Source organism: Cervus canadensis, chromosome 14, assembly GCF_019320065.1.
Source record: "Cervus canadensis isolate Bull #8, Minnesota chromosome 14, ASM1932006v1, whole genome shotgun sequence".
Classification (NCBI taxonomy): domain Eukaryota; kingdom Metazoa; phylum Chordata; class Mammalia; order Artiodactyla; family Cervidae; genus Cervus; species Cervus canadensis.
In genome coordinates, this window is record NC_057399.1 from 18610881 (window position 1) to 18628631 (window position 17751).

A 17751-nucleotide genomic window follows, 5' to 3' on the forward strand; every position below is an offset into this window, starting at 1 on the left:
GAAAGCTACTGACAAAAAAGTAATCTTTGATGTGGATGTTGAATAACAATTGATATTGTCTTCCCTGACATTTTTCATTATTGCCGTCTTATACAGCCTACTTCATGTATTAAAGCAATATTAACTGTTTGACAGGGACAAATCCTCCAACTATCACATAAGCAATTGTTTCTGAATTGTCCTAGCCCACTGCCTGTAAAACCTGTCCCAATAACCACTTTTAAATACGACAGTAGGCTCTTTCTCCTGACTAGCTAGACAGTGTCTGAGCTCCAGTGTAGTTCAGTGGAGTCTGGGGAATATTAAAAATGGTTAGGTGGTTATGAGGTGTCATTTGATTTTAAGGAAGGAGCAGGAGTGTTTTTTGAAGGTGAGTTTTAATGAGAGAGGTCTATAAAAGTTAGTCCTTATTTCTTCCCATCTTTGGTACATGTTTATATCGAATAGATGCCCACAAATCTCAGATCTGCTGCTCAGATCTTGTTGTTCAAAGCGTAAAGCAACGTACAAATGATCTTTGTTACTCATGCAATGAAATAAAGCAATCTCTGCCTGTGCAAGAACCTATAAATATACTGGAATTAAGTCCCTCAATATGCTTCTGAAAGAAATCCAAGCAGATCTGGGAGGCATACATGTCTCTTTTAAAATCCATGCTACCTCCCAGTGTTTGATGTCTTAACCTTCAACTGTAAATACATGTGATTTCATTGTAGTTATTTGTAAAGCCTAAAATCTCTAATTTTCTGATGACCTTGAGCTTCTTGAGAAATGGACAGGAGAAGTTCTGCAAAAGAGCTAGGATTTTTTTTTTTTTTTCATGAAATGGGGTTAATTGCACCGCAGAGCAGAAAATATAACACTAAAACCCCACAATTCAAAATCATAAAACCACAGTAACCTGTGTTGTGAACTCTCAAAAGTTATCATTTGTGGCTAAGATGCCCAGGGGATGTGATATATATTCTTCACTGACATCATCATTATTATTATTTACTCACCTTCCCTGGAGTTTCCAGCTTTCACACACCTTAACAATATTGGAACTCACCTGCACTTTCACGGTGCAGTTTTTCTCAAACTCTCCGTGTGCACCGGGACTGGGGGTGGGGTGGAAAGCAGGGCACGGGGCTCAATATCTGAAATAAGGCCGGTCATGGTGGGGAAAACATGGACAAACCACTCCCCAAAAGTGGAGAGTTATAAGATAAAGCATTGCCACTCAGGAATGTTTGTGACCCTAGGCAAGTCACTTACCCATCTTTGCTCTCCATCAGGCGTCAGCAAGCTTTTTCTTCAAGGATCAGACAGTAAATAGTTGATACTTCGTGGGCCGTACTGCGTCACAAATCCTCAATTTCACGCCTACAGCACAAAAGCAGCCACTGCTGGTACATAAATGAATGGCATGGCTGTGTCCAAATAAACTTTAAATTAAAAAGCAAGCTAAGACCAGATCTGGCCAGTCCCTGCTTAGAATCCCCTTTCTGTAAAATGGATCCTAACAGACTGAGGTCTAAGACTCTTTACCACTGAACAGATTAAACTGGTTCACAAATGCAAGTGTTTCTCCCTTTGATGAGAAAAAGCGACAGGAAAAAACACACAACACAGTAAATATCTTCCAAGAGTCACTGGATGAATATATTTATCTTCCTAAATATATTAATAATAATAATAATATGCAATGATATAGTAACAATAAATATATTAAGGCTGTATCATTGCTTATTAACCCATTTGGTCAATTTTTTATGACTGTATATTTCAAGATATCATACAGGGACTTCTCTGGTGATCCAGTGGTTAAGTCTTCACTTTCCAGTGCAGAGGGCATGAGTTCAATCCCTGGTCGAGGAGCAAAGAGCCCACATGCCTCAAGGCCAGAAAAACCAAAACATAAAACAGAAGCTCTGACATAAATCACAGCAGGTTCCTCTATGACCTACCTCCCAGAGTAACGGAAATAAAGGCAAAAATAAACAAATGGGACCTAATTAAACTTAAAAGCTTTTGCACAGTGAAGGGAACTATAAGCCAGGTGAAAAGACAACCTTCAGAATGGGAGAAAATAATAGTAAATGAAGCTACTGACAAAGAATTAATCTCAAAAATATACAAGCAGCTCCTGCAGCTCAATTCCAGAAAAGTAAATGACCCAATCAAAAAATGGGCCAAAGAACTAAACAGACATTTCTCCAAAGAAGACATACAGACGGCTATCAAACACATGAAAAGATGCTCAATATCACTCATTATCAGAGAAATGCAAATCAAAACCACAATGAGGTACCATCTCATGCCGGTCAGAATGTCTGCTATCCAAAAGTCTACAAACAATAAATGCTGGAGAGGGTGTGGAGAAGAGGGAACCCTCTTACACTGTTGATGGGAATGCAAACTGGTACAGCCACTATGGGGAACAGTGGGGGGATTCCTTAAACAACTGGAAATAGAACTGCCATATGATCCAGCAATCCCACTTCTGGGCATACACACCGAGGAAACCAGATCTGAAAGAGACACGTGCACCCAGTGTTCATCGCATCACTGTTTATAATAGCCAGGACATGGAAGCAACCTAGATGTCCATTGGCAGACAAATGGATAAGAAAGCTGTGGTACATATATACAATGGAATATTACTCAGCCATTAAAAAGAATGCATTTGAATCGGTCCTAATGAGGTAGATGAAACTGGAGCCTTTTTTACAGAGCGAAGTAAGTCAGAAAGAAAAGCACCAATACAGTATATTAACACATACATATGAAATTTAGAAAGATGGTAACGATGACCCTATATGTGAGACAGCAAAAGAGACACAGATATAAAGAACAGTCTTTTGGACTCTGTGGGAAAAGGCGAGGGTGAGATGATTTGAGAGAATAGCATTGAAACATGTATATTATCATATGTGAAATAGATCTCTAGTCCAGGTTCAATGCATGAGGCAGGGTGCTCAGAGGTGGTGCACTGGGATGACCCTAAGAGATGGAATGGGGAGGGAAGGTCAGGATGGGGAACACACGTACACCCATGGCTGATCCATGTGACTGTATGTCAAAAACCACAACAATACTGTAAACTAATTAGCCTCCAATTAAAATTTTTTAAAAAGGAAGCAATATTGTAGCAAATTCAATAAAGACTTTAAAAATAGTCCACATCTAAAAATCTTAAAAAGAGAAAAAAAAAGGATTTAGCACAGCTTTGTCTCTTGAAGTTCTTTACAAATTCGCAAAACACATTATATAGTTTCTCATATGGTCACAGGAATAGAAGGCTGGTGAAGTGTATCAAAACTATTTAAGATGAGAAGCTTCCGGGTAGACAAAGAAACTTGCCCTCAGGCAGGCCTTCTCTGAATGTTTAAGTAGCCTTTCCTAATAACACACATGTAAGATAAATAAGTATACATGGTTTATTAGGGTACGACAAGGCCTGAAAAGGCTAGTGCCTCCCATACAGCCACATAAGAACCAAATCCATCAAGACCAGTAAGGCTATGCTGCAGCAACAAGAAACCAGGATTTCTCCAAGGTTTAAAAAGGCAACAAATGTTATTTTCATTCTGTGCTGAACTTCTACCTTGGCTTGGCTAGACAGCTTTTTTTCTTGTAGGTATCCAGGCTTCTATGATCAAGAAGGCAAAAGAGATGCAAGTGTGCAGAACTTCACCTGAGCTCTTAAAAGTGGTACACATTGAACTACCACTCACGTTTTCTTGGTCAAAGCAAGTCACAAAGCCAAGTCTGACCTCAATACAGTAAGGAAGTGAAACTCTTCGCTTGTATGCAACAACAGTGTCCACTGCAGAGACCAGGTCATTTTCTTGTGAAGTTCTGACTTGTCTGCTTCTGACACGTAACTTCATTGGAAACTCTCTAAACTGGAAAGATGTGGATCTGGGAAGGGCGCAGAAAGCGTCAAGGCTCATCAAGAAGACAAGAAAGGCACATGGGCTGAGGGTTCCATTCCAGGGCCCTGAGGCTCACGGGAGAGCATTGGCTCTGCCCCACATGGACGTGGCAGCTCCAGAAGGCTGCAGCCTCATAGCCCTGATGTCTCAGCGGGAACCTGCACTGTGCCCCCTTCATGAGCGAACAGAGCTGTCCGGATGGGCCTGATTCAAGAGTAAAATTCCGTAGGAGGGACAGAACATCAGAGATAAGACCCTGGATCCGCTGGCGGCCCCCATCAGATGCTCAGCCCCCGTGTCTTTCTGACCAGAATGTGGAAGCACAGCCCACTCAACCGGCCTGCGCAGTCCCTGGAACCTGGGGTCTGATGAGGCAAATAGAAGTCAAAAGTGAGATCGGCCCAGGGAGCCTGACTCCTCTGCATCTGAGGCTGGGGAAGGAGTCTTACAATTACACGAGTAGGAGAGTCCATTCTCTCCACTCTCGTTTTCTCTTTTGTCTGTTCATCAGCATCACGGCGTGAGCTGGCCTAAGGAATTTCCTCCCTTCCATCGAATCCACGCTATCAGGCTTTCACCCACCCCTGAGTGAGAATTTAATGAACTGTTAGGCAGCTGACTGGGAGCAGAGATGAGTTTTGCCACTTAAGCACTAAATGTACAGAACAAAGGCCTTGGGAAACAAAAAGGAGAGAGAGAGACCTCAAAAGCTTCCCAACAAGGGTAAGAGGCTCTGACTCCAGGTACCACTGGGGCTGGTCCTTCCCTGGCCCCTGAAAGTCACACACATGCCCTCATATTTCATCTGGCAGCCACCGGCAGCTGAGCCCAGCCCACATAACAGATTCAAATCGGACTGACACACAGACTCAGTGCAAAGACTGTGAGCATACCTTTCTTCCCAGCAATGTTGCTCTGCCGACTCTGACACCTCACCTGCCTTCCCAGACTCCATCACCACCACCAGCCACAGGGCGGGCATCCCCCAGAGCAGCGAAGCTTACACTTTAGAGTCTCTAAGGTCTGAATTCCACTTCTGTGCTACAAGCTGTGTGGCTTTCAGAAAATCACTTAACCTCTCTGTGCCTCAGGATTCACATCTATAAGAAGGAATAATAACCTCTTCACACGCCAGTCACTGGAGGGGAGGGTGCCTAACACCTACTGACCACTACAGCGTAAAGCGTCACTGTCATTTGCCTCTAAACAGTCTGCCACATTTGCAGTTCTCATGCCTTCCAGACACAAGGAAGAGGATGGAATTAATCTTCCTTGAGCAACCATTATATACCAATAAATTAGTATATCTAACCTCACATATTTATGAATTTTATTTCATTTGAGGTCCATAAGAGCCGAGACACATCTGTGCCCATCTTACAGATAAAGAAAGTGAGGCTTGGGATAAGAAACACGTCCAAAGCCAATAGAAGGGAGATTTCAAGGCAATTCTGAAATGCCTACGACGTGTTGCTTTCCACCCCTTTCCTCCTTGAACCAAACTGAGCAAGACAACTGGTGTGGGTGGAAGAGAAGGGAGCTTGTTGACTGATGGATTCTTCTATGAGGAGGAGGGGGTGTGAAGGAGGGGCAGGAGGGCACCTCAAAACAGACTGTGGGGCCGCAGTGCCATCTCGAGCCCTGGGGAAGGCGGCCGTCTCACCTCTTGATTCCACATGGATCTCTAGCTGTGTTATTTCACAGCAAGAAAAGGACAAGCCTATCCCTTCTGAACATCTGCCTCAAGTCCATCTCTGCCTCCACTGGGGGGCAGCCTCTCCAACTGCCGGCTGCACACTCCCGGAGACCCTCAGAGAAACTTCTGCCCCTTCTGACCTTCCTCCCCTCTGGAGGCACACTCCTGGATTTAACCAACATCCCCGAGTTTCAAAATAAAGCAACTCGACGAACTGGAACCTCTGTGAAATGTCCCCAGGGATGTGTGTGCTGTCAGGCTCGGCCGAATCTCCAGCAGTCAGAGCCTGTGAGCCAAGAGGTCTGGATTCTGGTCTGAACTGTCACAGGCTCCCTGGGGCAAGAATCCCACCCTCAAGCTTGAGAAGTCCCTTCCCCACTGTGCTCAGATGCCCTGTAAGGAGAAGAGCAGATGATCCAACGGCTCCTCCAACTCTAAACAGCAAGTTCCAAATCGAATCCCTTCCTTGATTAGTTGGTCCAAACATACCTCTTTAAGTCCTAGAAAATTCCCAAGTGGAATCCAGTATTGTCACTATCAGCGACCTCACTTTTTCCATGTCAGTTAATTGGACCAAATTTGACAGAGTAAAAATGACCAACCTTAACAGAGGAGAGAAACAGTCTGTCAGTTAATCTCAAATACCAAAATAATTGGAACTGAATCAATGCCACTGAGGTATGAAAAGATAGCAACCAAACGCCTCACTATATATAACAATATATAGCTCTTGTCCTGAGACTCCCATAAGCGGAAAACCAATAGAAGGGAGATTTTGTGCCAAACAGAGAGTGAGAAGATGTTTGTGAAAATGCTTAAAAACCACCAAGTATATACAGATGATCACCTAATGCATGGTGATAACAGGAACAGCTGAAGTGCTGGTGATACTTGTCCTCAGGCTGTGACTATCATTTTCCTTATGTTATGCAGGAAAGGTGTTAACTCAAATATTCTCTGTCGAAGGAGAAAAAGGGGAGACCTCTATGGGGCACCTACTCCACACCAGGCCCTGACAGGTGCTTACATACTTTGCCTCATGGAATCCTCACCCCTGCCCTATGGGGGAAGTGTCTCTGCTATAGATTAAACGTTTGTGTCCCCCAAAACTCCTAGGTTGAAATCCTAACTCCCAAGGTGATGGTATCAAGAGGTGGGGCACCTTTGGGAGGTGATAAGGTCATGAGGGTAGGGTCATCATGATGGGATCAGTGCCCTCATAGAAGAGATCTCACAGAGCTCACTTGATTTTTCTATCATGGGAGGTTACAGAGAAAAGATACCAGCTATGACCCAGGAATAGGGCTCCCACCAGACATTGAATCTGCTGGCACCCTGATCTTAAACTCCAGCCTTCATAAACGTGAAACATAAATTTCTGTTGTTCATAAATTATCACTCAGGCTCTAGTATTTTGTTATAGCAGCCCAAATGGATTAATATAACCTCTGTCCTTAGATTTCAGACCTAGAAACTCAACATTGTAGAGGTCACAAGGACTCTAAAGCTGCTCAACCAGGCAGAGGCAGACTTGAAGTTTAAGCCTCCAACTCCAAATATAAGTCTATCAGACCCTGTCTCCAGCCATGATGTCATGAAGAAAAGCAAATGCAGCAGAACAGTTTACATGTGTACGGTAGACTGATGGTTTTTGTCACCTAATATCCATTCACCACTCTTCCAGCTGAGCAGAAACCATACCCAGTGGGCATATTCAGCCCTGCTGTTTTCACTTCCCAGATTTGAGGGGTAGAAAATGATGATCCCACCTGGCCATCAGCACCCTGACCTCCACCACCCACAGGGCCAGCTCCAAGAACAGCTGAGTCCACCTGCTCAGATGAAACATGTCTGCTCTGCATGGCATTGGCTTCTAAGGCACACAGCTGTCCCCACATGGCAGCAAGGCTGGCCCCCAGCAGCTGCAAGCATGGATCCTGCCAGCCTAGCAATCCCATCAGATACTTCATTTTTCCCCTCAATCCCCACTTAAAAGTCCTAGGCTGATTTCAATTTATCTGCTTTGGACAGACATTCTCTTTAGAACCAATAAGGTTGCCAGACAAAACACAGGACTTTTGATCCTTTAAAGTGCAACTTCAGGTAAGTCATTTTTTAGCATGGCAATATTCAAGACATATTAAAAAATAATAACTTTTTTATCTGAAGTTCAACTTTACTTGGGCACCCTATTTTGTTTTCGTTTGTCGCTGCTTTGTTAATTCTGGCAACCCTAGGAACCAGTCATCGTGGCCAAGCAGGGTGGAACAATGAAGGCTGTGGCCAGAGCTGGGTTGCATGTCCACCCCACAGCACGTAAGGAGTGAGCAGTCAACCTCGTCCAAGCTACAGGAACAGAGATGGGGAGAAGGATGGTTTCCCAAAAGAAAACCAGGTGCCCCTCCCAGGAGAGAGGAAAAGGCTGCTTAACAGCCAGAAACAACAGATGAGCACAAGAACCAGAGAGACTGCCTCTAAGGAAGAGGAACATATGTTTTCAGTGGGGGCGAGGGGCCTGTGGGCCCACTAAGTGGGAGAATAAGAAGCCTGCACCAGCTCCTCCTCACCCTTCCAAGCCTGTGTTTTTACCCACACATATTTGCCAGATTGCTCTAAAGAAGCAACAGCTGTGGAAACTGACAGTTTACAGTTGTGATAAATCGCATTAGTAAAGTATTTCAAATAAGTCATATCTAACTAAAAAACAAGAAGTCATCTCTGAACAAATAAATTCCTCCTTCAGTGTACGGAGCCTTCAAGTGGCAGGTTTCGGCACTTACCCACCGGCTGTTCTGCTTTCCTTCCTTTCGTGGGGGCAGGGGGACAGTGCATTCTTCCAGCTGGGGAAGACACTCACTCCGGACCCATGCAAAAACCAAAATCTGAAACGAGGCATGTATTTCATTCCTTGGGGGGATTTCTTAATGACTTAGAGCCCAACTTGGTTTCAGATCTGCCTGTCATCCCTCTTGTGTGGCAGGAGAGAGGGCATGCAAGAGCCTCCTGTGCGGTCCGCCTGTCCAGCCCCATCTGCCAGGTGGCCAGGCCCCACAGGGATCTGCTCTCTTTCTCAAGCCAATTCATCTACATCTGTAACATTTTTAAAGAAACTCATGGATAGGTCTTCTCCAACACATTCTTTTTACTTCAGTTTAGAAAGTCATTCTCCTGCACAAAATGAATGGCCTGAAGACATCACTGAGCCTCTTTTTCTCCCAGGGTCAGGGCCAGCACAGCCTCCCCAGACCACAGGGGCCCAGGGCCCCACAATGGGCTTCAAGCCTTTGCCTCCCCTCCAAGCCCCGCCCACCCCTATTCACCCCCTCCCCTCCTCCTGCAGAAATCACATCTCTTTCTCCAAAACAGTCTATCTACTTCAGCCTGATTTCCAGCAGATCCTTTACCCTGCCAGTTAAATTCAGGACTAATTAGGTGATTGCTTTCATTTATGGTGGCAGTCGGGGTGCAGGTGGGGAGGGGGATGAAATGGTTTTGCCCCTATTCTTGTTGGAAAAATAAATTACATCCATTGTCACTTTAGATCTTATTTTTCCCCCCAATCAAGCAAATTAGCAGCTTGTTTCATTTTCCCAGCATTCACTCCTGAACAGACGGCAGAGCCCTGGAATGTGGCTTAGAGTTGTGTGGTCACTGCAATTGTTTGGGGTTGTTTGTGCCAACAATGAGAAGAGCCGGCTGTCTCCCTGAAAGAGGAGTGGCACTTGGCTTGTTTAGGCCAAGGAGTTGCCATGAACTAAGCCAGCCTGACTTCTGAGGAAGATGTACACCGCCATCTAGTGGAGGTGGGGGCTCACTGCAATGCACTCTTTGCTGGCTTTTCCTTCTGTCCGGGAAGGACCAGCAATGTTTTTTGTAGGTTCCTGAAACTGTGGTGTTGGAGAAGACTCTTGAGAGTCCCTTGGACTGCAAGGAGATCCAACCAGTCAATCCTAAAGGAGACAAATCCTGAATATTCATTGGAAGGGCTGATGCTGAAGCTGAAGCTCCAATACTTTGGCCACCTGATGCAAAGAACAGACTCACTGGAAAAGACCCTGATGCTGGAAAAGATTTAAGGCAGGAGAAGAAGGGGACGACAGATGAGATGGTTGGATGACATCATGGACTGGATGGACATGAGTTTGAGTAGACTCTGGGAGCTGGTGATAGGGAGGCCTGGCGTGCTACAGTCCATGGGGTCACAAAGAGTAGGACACGACTGAGCAACTAAACTGAACTGAAAAAGGAATGATGCTTCTGAACTGTGATGTTGGAGAAGACGCTTGAGAGTCCCTTGGATTGCAAGGAGATCAAACCAGTCAATCCTAAAGGAAATCAATCCTGAATATTCATTGGAAGGACTGATGCTGAAGCTCCAATACTTTGGCCACCTGATGTGAAGAGCCGTCATTAAAAAAGACCCTGATGCTGGGAAAGATCGAAGGCAGGAGGACAAGGGGACAACAGAGGATGAGATGGTCGGATGGCATCACTGACTCAATGGACATGAGTTTGAGCAGGCTCCAGGAGATGGTGATGGACAGGGGAGCCTGGCGTGCTGCAGTCCATGGGGTCACAAAGAGTCAGAAACAATTGAGCGACTGAACAAAAACAAAGAGGTCTCTCTATATCACCAGGAGTGAAATATTTGCCTCAATGACTTAATGAAAGTGCAACCCCGTGCTTGCACAACATCTCTGTTGTGAGTAGCTGTTTTTCATCCCCGTGTTCAGGTCCAAGACAGGTTTGTCATTGTCTGAGCATTAGGTAGCTCTGAAGCTGGGGATCTCTCCCTTGTCCTAAGCAGTGTAGGGGGAGAGCATGGGCACTTGCAGACAACAGACTCCTTCTCTGCAGCCTCGCTATCAATCCATCTCACCCACAGCAAGTCCAATTCCAAAATGCAGCGGGCAGAGGTATTTGAAAGGTTGCTTGTTCATGCACGGGGATTGCCACTTCCCAATGGGAGCCAGAAACATATCCAGATCCTAAGACTCTTGCCAGTCTTGGTGTTGAGGAGCAGGTCCCACTCTCGGTACTCTGACAACACACAAGTCGGCATCCTTTCCTTTTCCACTAAGTCTACCTATATGAAGAGCATATTGATCTCCCCTATTTTAACACAGGAGCCACAATTTTCTTGGATTTTGTGTACAGAGAGAGGGGAGACTAGGGATAAGAGAAAATAAATCCCACTATGAAAGGGTTTGGGGCCATGGTTGGCAACCTGGGGCAATTTTGCACCCGGGAGACATTTGAAAGTGCCTTGGGACATTTGGGATTGTCACAATTTAGGGGCTGCTAAAAATTCTTCCATGCACAGGACAGCCGCACCATAACAAAGAATTATCCAACCCCAAACGGCAGGAGTGCTGAGGCTGAGAAAGCCTGGTTCAGGCTCATAAAGACTGCCCTCCGGCAATGGAGTTAACACCGATTGTCCTCCAGTGAGCCACACAGCAGAGGCTGTGGGTAATTCATCCTCTCCCAAGTCAGTCTTTACCATCGTTTTTCTTCTTTTAGACTCTTCCATTTTAAATATAATTTAGCTGTCTCTTCCCCCGCGCCCCCCACCCCCTGCTCTGCTGGGAAGAGAAAGGATAGGGAAGGGGGGAGGGAAGGCGACAGAAAAGGAGGATTAGAGGCATGACCTGTTTCTCCTGGAGAAGCCGGGCACATTCCTCTCTCAGATGTGCTTTGTGAGCGAGCAGGGTACAATTAAAAGCACAATAATTTACTTGTTATTCAAGTCAGGCATTAGTCCGGGTAATGGCGTGCTTGGTGGAGAGATGGATTTCCTTGTTAGGAGCTAAGCGCAGGATTAGCTGAATTCTCCATGGAGAAATCTTGATTTGTTCAAGGTCTTTCATGTTTTCTACAGAGAAGGGATTATGTCTTCTTAAAGAGGGGCCTTGCTTAAAAAGCTACAAAGTATAAGAAAAGGATTTAGGGCAGAGGGGCCTGTGGTTAAGTAGCTGAGGGGTACAGGGGATTTTAGAGCAAAGGATTATTTAAAGCCATAAAGTTCAAAAAATAATTGGTTTAGCACTACTGGGTCAGTGCTGGCAAGTACACTGTAAAGGCAATTAAGCATGAGCTAATATTCATTTTACTTTGGCTAATTATTGCATGGATCCAGGAAAGAGAGGGGAAAGACAACATGCCCCCTCCCTGGCAATCAGGATGTTGTTTTTGGTTTCTTTGCCTTATAGGCATGCTTATTAGTTGGGGTGCCCAGAATCCAACCATCACAAGGGCCTTATTAGTTAAAACACAGGAAAATTGTTCTCTCAGGGCAGAACAGTGCATGCTTTGCTATCCCAGCAACCAAGCAGAAGCCACTATTAGTTTTAACTCCATCGATATTATTGGCCAGAGAGGACATGAAATACACAATCCTGACTTCACTGATGTACCAGCTAAGCCTGGGTCAGGGGCTCTCAACTGAGGAATCTTCAGCCATCTACCCCCCACCCCCACCCCTGAGGGACAACTGAAAATTTCAGGAGACATTTCTGCTTATCACAAGTGGGGAAGTGTTACTGGTATCTACTGGGTAGAGCCCAGGAATACTGTAGGAATATCTCCCAATGCCAAGGACAACCCCACAACAAAGATACAAAATGTCACCAGTGGCAAGGTAAGAGGTCCTGGCCTAGACAGAGGCGATTTCCTCTCTTTGAGCAGATGAATGTCTTCAGAATCTCTGCTTTCTCAAATACCTAGTTGACAAGTAATCACATGACCATATTTAACACTAACTAACACACATTTCTTCCTCCTTTTCTACACTGGGCATTCATTCTCCTAATTCAGGAAATCAAGTGATGCCAAGAAAAACTTGCCCTGGAAGAATGGCCCTTGGGGGCCAACCAGGACCCAAGTCTATGCCTGCCTTCTCCTTCCAGGATTCACAAACACACACACACACCTCCAACACACACCCAAGAGAGAAGAAAGCAAACTTCTCCGCAATCCTCTGGTTTGGAGTTTTAAGGACTTTTCTTCCCTTTTCTGAGATTACCGATTCCTCCCTGCATGAAACATGTACAGCGAAGTCATTTGTCCTGCAGCTTTAGAGGAGTTAAGAGTCCAAAGCTATGAAATATCCATTTCTCCCCGGTGAATGATGACTCACTCTGGGGGAGGTTCATGCTCAGGACAGGACTGTCCACGGAGCTGGTTCAAGCTAAGGGGCTGTGAATCAGGGCTGCTCTGAGGACCTCAACACTCGGGGAGAGACTCGGGGATGCACTGGCACAGTGGTAAAGAAACTGCTTGCCAACGAAGGAGGTGCAAGAAACACAGGTTCAATCCCTGGGTCAGGAAGATCCCCTGGAGTAAGAAATGGCAACCCACTCCAGTATTCTTGCCTGGAAAATCACATGGACAGAGAGCCTGTAGGGCTATAGTCCACAGGGTCTCAAAGAGTCAGACATAACTGAGCTAGCACAACCTCCTCTTACAGGAGGTGAGGAGGGCAGAGTGCTGCAGAAGGCAGGTGAGGGGGCCCCACTCAGACTAAACCCTATCCCTCACCCTGCAGGAGACAGAAAACCTCTCCCCTCGGGTCCCACCAGCCCTGCTCTCCCGGCATCTCTGCACCCTCCCCCAACTGGCTTTTCTGCTTTGTCCCTGCTCATCCAATCCACTCTCCATACGGCAGACAACGGTGATCCTGGTAAGTCCCAAGTCAGAGCGGGTGTCACTGCTAAGCTCAAAATCCTTCAGAGGCTTCCATCTGGTTCGCAATCAAAGAAAAGTATTCTCCCTCCCCTTCCACACCTTTCCCTCTCTGCTTCACACACACACCCAGTTCCTCCCCTCCCCTCATGTCCTCCCAGGACATACTTGTCCCAGCTGTCCCTGGCTGTTCCGAGCAGCTCCCGCCCCACAGCCTTCCACCCTTGCTATTCACTCTGCCCAGAATCTTCTTTCTCTCCGAATCTATAGGGAATACCATGTTATTCAATTCCACAAAACCCATGTTCATGGACCCACTTGCCTCTGTTGCTTTTTTTTTTTTCATTTATTTTTATTAGTTGGAGGCTAATTACTTTACAATATTGTAGTGGTTTTTGTCATACATTGACATGAATCAGCCATGGATTTACATGTGTTCCCCATCCCAATCCCCCCTCCCACCTCCCTCTCCACCCGATTCCTCTAGGTCTTCCCAGTGCACCAGGCCCGAGCACTTGTCTCATGCATCCAGTCTGGGCTGGTGATCTGTTTCACCCTGGATAATATACATGTTTCGATGCTGTTCTCTCGGAACATCCCACCCTTGCCTTCTCCCACAGAGTCCAAAATTCTGTTCTGTACATCTGTGTCTCTTTTTCTGTTTTGCATATAGGGTTATCATTTTTTAAGATACAGGAATGCTGAATGAGGAAAGTTCTCTGTTATTAACTAAAAAAGAAAAAACTCTTTAAGCCATCAGGTTGTTATTTACAAGATGAAAATGGACAAGCATAGCACATTTCTAGCATTAGCGATAAAATTTTCAGTGCTATCTTACATGAAAATAACATGAAGGAATACAGTTTTGTTTGAAATGAGGGACTCCCCAAACCTGCCTGATTCCTTATTATACTTTGACTTCTTGACCTACAAAGAGGCCTCCAAGACCCATCTTGGACCATCCAGGGGAGCCTAGCATTGAGCTAGATGACCACGGGCTCCCTTCTAGTCCAGTCAGATGTCACATGACTTTTTTCCTAGACTCTCACTGCTTTCAGAGTTTTTGAGAGTAGAGCCTATCACACATCTCCATTTCACCTTAGGAGAAGGGTGTAGGTGAAAGTCACTGATACTCGCTTTATGTACTACTAACAGACTGAGTGGCGGTATAATTTAAAAGAAAAATTAGGTTCCCTAGAAGTCAGGAACCCCAGCATCAGGCCCTTCAATGCTCACATGACCTGAAAAATGAAAGGTCTCCAGACCTCTCAATTCTCATCTTCAAATTAGAAGACACACTGGACTACATCAATCGCTGTTTCCTCAAGTATGAAATATGGTGTGCGCACCACTGTGGAAATTAAGCAATAGGTAAAACAAAGTTAAATGCTTTTGTATTATGTATTGTATTATGTACATATCTACCAAGCATGGTAATATTTAAATAGCCTCGCAACTCTACATTATCTTAGCTATCATTGCTACATGAAGCCTAAAGTAGGTCACACACACACAAGCAAGACCCAATGCCAGTACATGAAGTCAAAGTATCACACCTTCCGGAATTGTCCCTTCCACAGAACTATCTAGAATTATTTACACCAATAAAATGGATACCTAGTGTGGATCCTCATATACCAAATTCCATGAGCTTTGCTAAAAAGACCTTAGCAGTACATCAAAGCATCATTTTTGATGAAATGTGAATAGGTTAAAATAATATTAATGTGTTAAGTGACTGACTGCAGTTTGAAAAATCCTACACTTGATTTCTCGGTTTCTTCCACTTCTAGCTGTCTTTGACATATCACATGCTTATACAAAGGCCAGCACGCGCTCTGCATGTCAGTCTTAACATGTAATGTGTAGCATATATGTGCCCCATTAAGGACAAACTTTCTAGTTCCAGATGGGGAATCTGGAGCAGGCTCTTTTTTCTCTAAATGAATGGGCCTTTACTCCAAGAACACAGACTTACCTTTATGGCTCTAAACACACACATACACAAAAGTCAAGTCACTTTCTGCCCCTCTGCTCTCAGTTCAGGCCCTGAAGGTGTTGCTTACAACCCAACACTTGGCCTGCGAGGAAGAGTCTCATCCACCTGACATCCCAGGCGCCAGAACTTTCAGTCACCTCCTTCTCCTGTTCTATGTCTGTGACAGAAAAGAACCACCAGAGCGATGCAGGAACTGGCTGGAAAGTTGAGAACAGGCCTCAAAGATGTAAGGCTGAAGATGACCCTAAAGAACAGATGGGATGTGGACAGTTAGCGTGGAAGCTGGGGAAAATTACAACTGGGCACGGAAGGAGCGGGGACTACGCATAGTGGACGGACCTGGAACACAGGGTTTGGACTGGGAAGTAGAGAAAGAGCCTGCCAGAGGGCAGGTGTGAGGGGTGGGGCAGAGAGATCTCCACAGCTGGCTAAAGCATCTAAGCGCCCCCCTGTGGCACTCACTCCAAAACATTTTCCAAAGCAAAAGGATTTCACTGTGAGGAAAGATATAAGTGCTGCTTTAAGAGTTTAACTGAACCAGAGTGACCTGGGGACCGAGATTCTTGTCTACTCTTACACACACTATCCTCCTGGGGGGAAAACTGCAACAGAAAATGGCACATTAGTCTGCGTGGGCTGCCATAATAGAATATGACAGGCTGGATGCTTAAACAATAGAAATTTACTTTACAGCAACTCTGGAATTCTGCAGTCTAAACTCGAGGTACCAGTAGAGTTGGTTTCTCCTGAGGCCTCTCTTCCTGGCTTGCAGACAGCTGCCTTCTCACTGGGTCCTTACATGGTTTTCCTCTTCTTATAAGGACACCAGTCCTATCTGCTTAAGGCCTCACCATTATGACTTTATTTAACCTTAATTACCTCCTTAAAGATCTGTTTCCTAATATAGACACTTTGGAAGTGAGGGCTTTAACATATGAATGGGGGGTTGGGCGGAGGGAGGCTCCAAGATGATACCATTAATTTCAAACAATTCAGTTCACAGTAAATGGTATGAACTTGGACCAAAATAGTCACAATGGAAATTCAATAGGAAAAGAGAGATATTGGAAGGACAAATAGAAGATATTTGTGAAGTGTAAAAAGGGACTCAAAGACAACCCAAGAACATGGCCGATAGGAGATGCCCCCCAGTACAGAGTCCCCTCGCAGGGTTTATATGCCATTGTCCTCTCCATCACTCTCCCCTGCAGGGTGACTCATGCACTTTGCAATGCAAAAGCACCCTGTCTTTATCAAATGAGAATTGTTAGGTTCAAGTATAAGGAGTTTTTAGGGTGGTGCAACAGACTATAACTAAGGAAAATAGGCTGATAGTAAATGAAGGGGATGTGGACTTCAGGGAAAAAAGACCATAATATTGAGCTCTGTGAGACAGGATAATATTCAGCTTCCCAAAGGAAGTAAGAGCTGACACATTCATTCAGCGACCCCAAAGCCAGTTTCAAAATCACACCTATGTGAGTTCGGCAAACCACTCTCAGAAGACAGGAAATGTTTTCCTTTTTTTTTTCACTTAACTCCCAAGGTGCCTAAGTCCAGTGTCACTGGCCAGACCATCACAACATCCCATCTGATCAGTAGTTGTGCAAGCTCTTAATCATTTTCATTAAAAGCTGTTCAGTCAAAAATCTGAGCATTGTTCACAAACTGGCTTAGATTACATTCCCCAGGAGCAGATTCGAAGATGAGGATTTGTGCATATACACAGTTCATTATATACATGCTCCCACAGAGACTGGTAAGGAGAGCGGGGGAGCAGGGTGGAGATGGGAGGAAGCCACACAAAGATGCAGGTACAGCAGGTCCCACAGAGGGCAGCTTCGCCTGGGTCCCTTGGGCCAGTCTCAGCACTTCGAAGGCAAGTCGCCCCTCAGAGGTGAGGCCAAGGGACTGGGCTCTCCTACTCCCCCATCATCGGTTAAGGGCTGCACCAGAGTGATTTCCAGGCACCACAGGCAGGCTCCAAGCACTTCAGTCTCTCTGAGTGTTTGGACAAATTACAGTAGCCCAAGAGCAGTTTTCCTAAAAGAGTCCCAGGTAACTACAGTGGCAATGAAAGTGCATCAAAGCCAGGGGGAACATAACAACTGTGAAAAAGAATTCAAGGGGATCTGACCAAGCACACACACCCTAATTTCACAATTCTACTAAAATATAGGAGAAGGGAAAAGCCATGGATGTGCACAAAGATTTAACCGAGTATGTCTGTCACCATGCTATTTAAAATGGGTGTGTCCCTTATCTTCGACCAAGGAGGCAAGAATATACAATGGAAAAAAGACAACCTCTTTAACAAGTGGTGCTGGGAAAACTGGTCAACCACTTGTAAAAGAATGAATCTAGAACCAATTTCTAACACCATACACAAAAATAAACTCAAAACGGATTAAAGATCTAAATGTAAGACCAGAAACTATAACACTCCTAGAGGA

General features: G+C 45.2%; 1 long non-coding RNA gene across 1 annotated transcript in view; it reads right to left on the reverse strand.

The window, feature by feature from the left end:
- Window positions 1-17751, reverse strand: part of LOC122453205 — a 502122-nt gene that overhangs the window by 452788 nt on the left and 31583 nt on the right. The window contains exon 2 of the long non-coding RNA XR_006272973.1: window positions 1258-1365. This is a non-coding gene — a long non-coding RNA (uncharacterized LOC122453205). The remainder of the gene's footprint in view (window positions 1-1257; window positions 1366-17751) is intronic.